The sequence below is a fragment of the Glandiceps talaboti genome, chromosome 21 (genome assembly GCF_964340395.1).
Source record: "Glandiceps talaboti chromosome 21, keGlaTala1.1, whole genome shotgun sequence".
NCBI lineage: Eukaryota > Metazoa > Hemichordata > Enteropneusta > Spengelidae > Glandiceps > Glandiceps talaboti.
Genome location: NC_135569.1, coordinates 12691333 through 12697332, shown reverse-complemented (window position 1 = coordinate 12697332; position 6000 = coordinate 12691333).

The following is a 6000-nucleotide window of genomic DNA, read 5'->3' as shown; positions in this document are numbered from 1 at the left end:
GTTCCAAGATGTATTGCGCGTCTTTCCATACAAATTGTACTGTGTACACGCTGAGGGGTTTGCACACGCTACTCAAGGGGATGGTTGTCACCTGACCGTACCCTGCTCGTAAAAGCCCTCTCTGTCACTGATGACGTTTAGCCTTTGTTCTATAAAATCACTCGTAATCAAAGCGGTCAACATGTCTTTCCATCATTTCACAATAAAAATGTTATTTCAAATGTAATATAAAGACAAAACATGACTAAATGTAACGTGACGTTTTTTTGCGCAATGCATCTTGGAACCGAGAAATCGGCTATTGGATTCAAACTACAGCAAGCAATCTACAAAGTTAAAATCAGATCATATTGCAATGACCTTTGCATCTCACTTTTCATAACCTTCAGGTAACACAGGTGTAAACAAACAAACAACTCAAGTGCATATTTCCAGGAACACACCTTCCTTTTTCAGTGGTGTACGTAATACACCAAGACCAACAGGATAAGTCCAGGGTTATAACTTGGAATTTTTCAAATGATTCAAATTTTATGCTCTTCACTTTATTTGAGATGCTGCCAGATTTTGACAGTGTTTAATTTCTCTAAATATTTACTGGCAAAGTACTGTACAATATATGTTATTTTTTAATTGAAAAAGGAACCAAAACAGACTGGTCTATTGTAACAATAATCTTTATTCGTCCCAAATAAATTGCAAAATTTGTTCAGTCATGTCATGAACTAGTCTGTAATTTGTGCCATGCTATCAGCCAGCAGTTGTGGTTAAGAAGTCTGATAGGGCTGAACAACATGACATATCTTAGTCTAGTTTGTGACAATGTATAGTTTTAAAGAGCAAATTTTCCACATTCACAAAAAAGTACCTCTTGGGGACAATTAGCAAACTGTAAATGCTAAAACTTCACAAGTTTCTCTTCAAGAAAATCCACCATCTTTTCAGTGTCTTTTTTTTATATTATTATAAAGAGTGGTATGAAGGTAAGTCTACCAAAATTTTATTCTACCATACATGTAGTTTTCCAGAATTATGATTCAATGTGTGACATGAAACATGGCACATTCTGTTACCATGGTTACACTTGAGTGATACAAACTGCTATTCTCAAATCGTTGCATTTGTCAATGAACTCTTTAGAGCTTAAAATACAAAATATATTACTACAAACAGTTTATCAAAGGTTATATATATACCTGGTATAAAAATATTTAATATAATGTTATAATAATCATACCTAAGTCAGAAACTAATTAATGTGTGCAACAATAAGTAATTATGGAAACTCAGTGCTGAACTAGATAGCATAGATTCCTTAGTCTGGGGACCATGCTCCATTTCAAGGAGAAAAAGGACAGCTAGGCCACCAAGATAATGTAATTTCTAGTCTGTATATGACAGGTGTTAAAGCCTGGTGGCAGTGTGATCAAGCAAGTGTAAATAGCTTGTCCGTGTAAGTTTGTGTATGAAGCTATGAGCCATCAGAACATAATCATGACAGCCCTGGTTTTGTCTACAACCTTCCATGGATATACCGCAGAAGTATAGAAGTATAGACTTTTGGAAGGCACACAAGTCATTCTATGGAGGTCCTCAACATGGAACCACACATATTTTTTATTAGGTGTTACTGATTGAGTCACTATCTCCACCTTTACATTGTAAATATTAAAGTTCATTTTTCACAGATAAACAATCAGTAAATTCCTGACTGCTGGTATTTCAAGTCAACCTCACCAACTTTCATTATGTAAATATTAAAGTTGTCAGTTTTCAGAGAATAACAAAGTATAACTTCCCCAACACATGTTACATCAACCTCCATAAAAAGGAAAGTTTTAAAATTCCAGAGAATGACACAAGAAATAACCGCATCAACCCAACCCACTTCCACAAAATAAATATAAAAGTTCAAAATTCCAGCAAGTAACATAAAGTAAGTAAGTAACAGTTTAACATCAACCCCACCCACTTCCACAAAATAAATATTGTGGTAAAAGTTCAAAATTTAGCTAACACAAGACTCAACTGTAGCAGTTATCATCAACCTTCAACCCGCTTTCATTAACACAGTCTGGGTATGCACCAATTTGGTTTAATGAGCGGAAGCGTTAATCGTAACTATTACTGTATCTGATTTACGTGTATCAGGACAAGACTACCAAAGACATGACTTTACCATAGAGCAGTTAATATCAACACCACACACTTCCACACCTAACTATTCACCACAGCTCTGCGACCTCGAAAAACCTTAATTGACTGGACAAGTTAATTTCTCAGTTGACAAGTTTTGAGCATAAGTTAACATATGTTTTCAATTGCTGATAATTACACTTGATAGATAGAGTTGAATGGACTCATCAAGGTCAAAAACCACTATTGACAAGTACTTGAAACTTTAATAACTATGTGAATACACACCTGTTTGCTTCATTTGACCTCTGACCTTAGATTGAGCAAATCACAACATACTTTCAAAAACATGCGAGTACACACACATAACAAACATAGTCAACATATGTTGACTATAGCATGGCATGTCAGTATGCCCGCCAAGCCAATTTATAGTGTCTCCCTCTGAGAGTAACAATGGCATTTATATGATGCCTAAAAAAATAAATTGGTTCACCTACAAAGGGCCTTATCCTTAGTCCGAGCCATGAAGAAGCTAGTTTTTCAACATTTTCACCAAATAAAAAATAATGTTTCATTAGAGCACGCTCTAATGACAGGCTAGGCATATCTCCAAAATAATTCCACATACTGGCAAAATAATTCTCACATTATCACAGGGGGAGGGCAGTATTGGGATGATAATTGTCAATGAGCTTGGCAAAAAAAAACAAAAAAAACCTACAAAAACATTTATGTCTACTGGATCAACTGTCTAGCTTTCAGTTTAGTTTATTTGCATTTACTTTATGTACAAATATTATAGAAATTTGCTCTCAGGGAGTCTTATAATATATAGACACGGAAATAATTTTTTAAAAATAAGTAAAAACATTGCTTATATAACAAATAACAACATCAAGGCAAACTTTATTAGTTGCCTGTGTTCTACATGAAACAGAAGTAAACAGCTTGACACATTCTTGCAAACTAGAGCTATTATTTTTCCCGCAACACTGCGAAATAACAGCATGTTTTGGACGGTGCCGTAAAAAGAGGCTGTGGTTTGCGAGGATGAGCTCAAAGGTGAGTTGGGAATTGACCCCGGGGGAATTGAACCATTCCGTGATGTATGATGTAAGTACTTTGGTGAACTATTCTGTGTAAAGTACTGTATATGCAAGTTATTTTGGTGCATGAACATTTTGGCACAATAGCAAGTTAGGACGTGTCAGGCACAATTTAATTTGGTAGTGCAAGGGATAGTAAACTCTTTATGTAAATAGCTCATCTGTTTGACCTTTGACCTGCTGTATCCACTGTTGTTGACACCTTTCTCAACAGCTGAATATAAAAAAATACGACAACTCTTCAAGTATGTTTGTAGGACTTATTTTGGAAAAGAGTTTGAGTGTATTCAGCTATAATGAATCCAACAGCCAAAAAACACCCAAAACATCACTGCAGTACTGTAGTGAACCATTCCATGTATTGAGTACTGACTTCAATGAACCTTTTTTATGTACCTACTTGAGAAATATACTCAAGGGAGTATCTTGAATACACACGGAAATAACCTTTCAAAAATAAAAGACATTGTCTGGAAATAACAAACACCAGTATAAAGCAAGCGTTGTTAGTTACCAGTGGTAACTCACATGAGACAGAAACTTAACACATACATGAGCCAGGTTCAACAAAAAATATGGAATATATACTCTGGTCATTCTACATCACGACAACGCATGTCTATGTCATTCATTCTGCTGTGTTCAAAATATGAGTCAAAACGCTTAAAATTGCCATTACTTTCCCTGATTTTGAAAAATATTACTGGCGATAATTATATTATTCCCCAATATTTATCTTCATTCAGGACAATACTCATGACCTAAGGGGTTGTTACAATTTTTTGTCTAGCGAATCATAGTGACAAGGGGCCCCTTAGGTCACTCATATTTTCCTTCAATGGCTGAAAGAAGAAAAATATTGGGGAATAATAATATCGAAGTGTTCATACATGAAACAGTTAGCAAAAACCATGGACTGCATTAAACTAACCGGAAGAAATATAAAAATATTTTAAACGACAAATTTGTCCTTAAAATGTCAGGTATGATTTAAACTTTAAGAAGTAGATATCCATAACAAAGTACAATAATAATGTTAGTTTTGATATAACATTTTCCCACTTTGTGCTCAAAGCACTTTACAATAATTACCCCTGGCATGGATCTATAGCGGCACAATGGCCCTTTATACTTCCTCAACTCCCTGGGGCGCATACAATCCATTGCAGCCTTTATAAGCACATAGGATTAAAGCATTTACATTGCAACCTCTATCCTACCAGGTCCCCAATTTTACAGCTGGGTGGACTGAGGCACAGTCATGGTTAAAATCTTGCGTAAGGACTTCAGCCACTCAGATACAACGGCAGCAACAAGCCTTGATCCTTCGATCCTGCAACCTGCAGATTTCAAGCTGGGAACTTAAACTATTCACCCATCACAACGACAACAATGCCAGACTATAGTATATTAGTAGACAAGTCTGTATTGTACTGTCTGTTGAAATGTCTGAGTAACATGTATGGCTGACAGATGGACTACAGATGTATACACTAGAATGAAAACATTTTATTTATTTATTGATGTCTCAACTTTGCAAGTTGACATTTAATAACTGTATATATATCTGTGTATATGTTTGTAACAATTATCTATAGCTACTTGGTTTATACAAATGAAAGTGAAACGGACAGCAGTAACAATGCTTGAACTGTTAACTGTGAATATGTATTCTATCTGTGTTGTTTTAGCTGCTACAAGAGCACTGTATATTTAAACTAGTACCAATATCGTTATTTTGCGGGTCGACAGGCCTAACTGCGGGTTGATTTCAGGGTCAATTTGCAAGTCGTTAAAAATGACAATTATTTGTATAAAATCAACTAGTATATTCTGTAACAGTTACCGTAACCCTTTTTTTTTAAAAAGCTGCACTAGCTGCAACTGGGACATCTTTTGAAAACTGTTTTGTTAGATATAATTAATGACTTACTCTCTCTAACTTCTATACTGAGATTTTCATTTTGTAGTATGAGGCATTCTAAAAATAAAACATTTTCTTTACATTCCATGAAAAGGTAAAGGGTAACATGTGCATTATGACAAACATCATGGCATGGATAATTACCGGTAGTCTGGATGCTAACAATAGTAACATGGTTTTTAACTGTGAGTGGCAAATGGTATCGATACTGATACTGTATAGGAACTAGACAAGGGTATCCAGGATTGACAAATATTAACAGTACTTGCGACAGAGAGAGAGAGATGCATAAATCATAATATTTTATTATGGCTTTATACTGTTTTGCTCTAGAGTGTGGTATTTCTCACCTGTACAGGTTCCCTAACATGTCACATTTATAAGAGTTCAATAAACAAATATGTCTCCAGACTTTAAAGTTTTATTATATATTTAGTGCACTATTACATCATTTTTCACATGCTGGTATGTACACATAAATGGTAAAAGGTCTACACTCCTTAGTGTAGTTGGTATACATATGGTGGTGGTGGGGTGGCGTGGGGTTGGGGTGGGGGCGCTACTCCCCTTATTTGAGTATACGTATATTTGCCTTTTTGGGATGCATTATTTTCTATCCCTTTGTCTAAAATGAGGTGGATTTTTTTCGAGCTGAAGAGTCGAAAACGGGGTCCACTTTGCATTATTTTTTATTTTGCTTGGTCTAAAATGTGGTCCATTGTCCTTTACCAAACCATAACTGCCATTAATTGCCCCAAAATGTTGCCTCCTAAGGAAAATGTATTTAGGTCTAAACTTTCATCTTTTAAAAACCTGTAATGGTCTAAAATG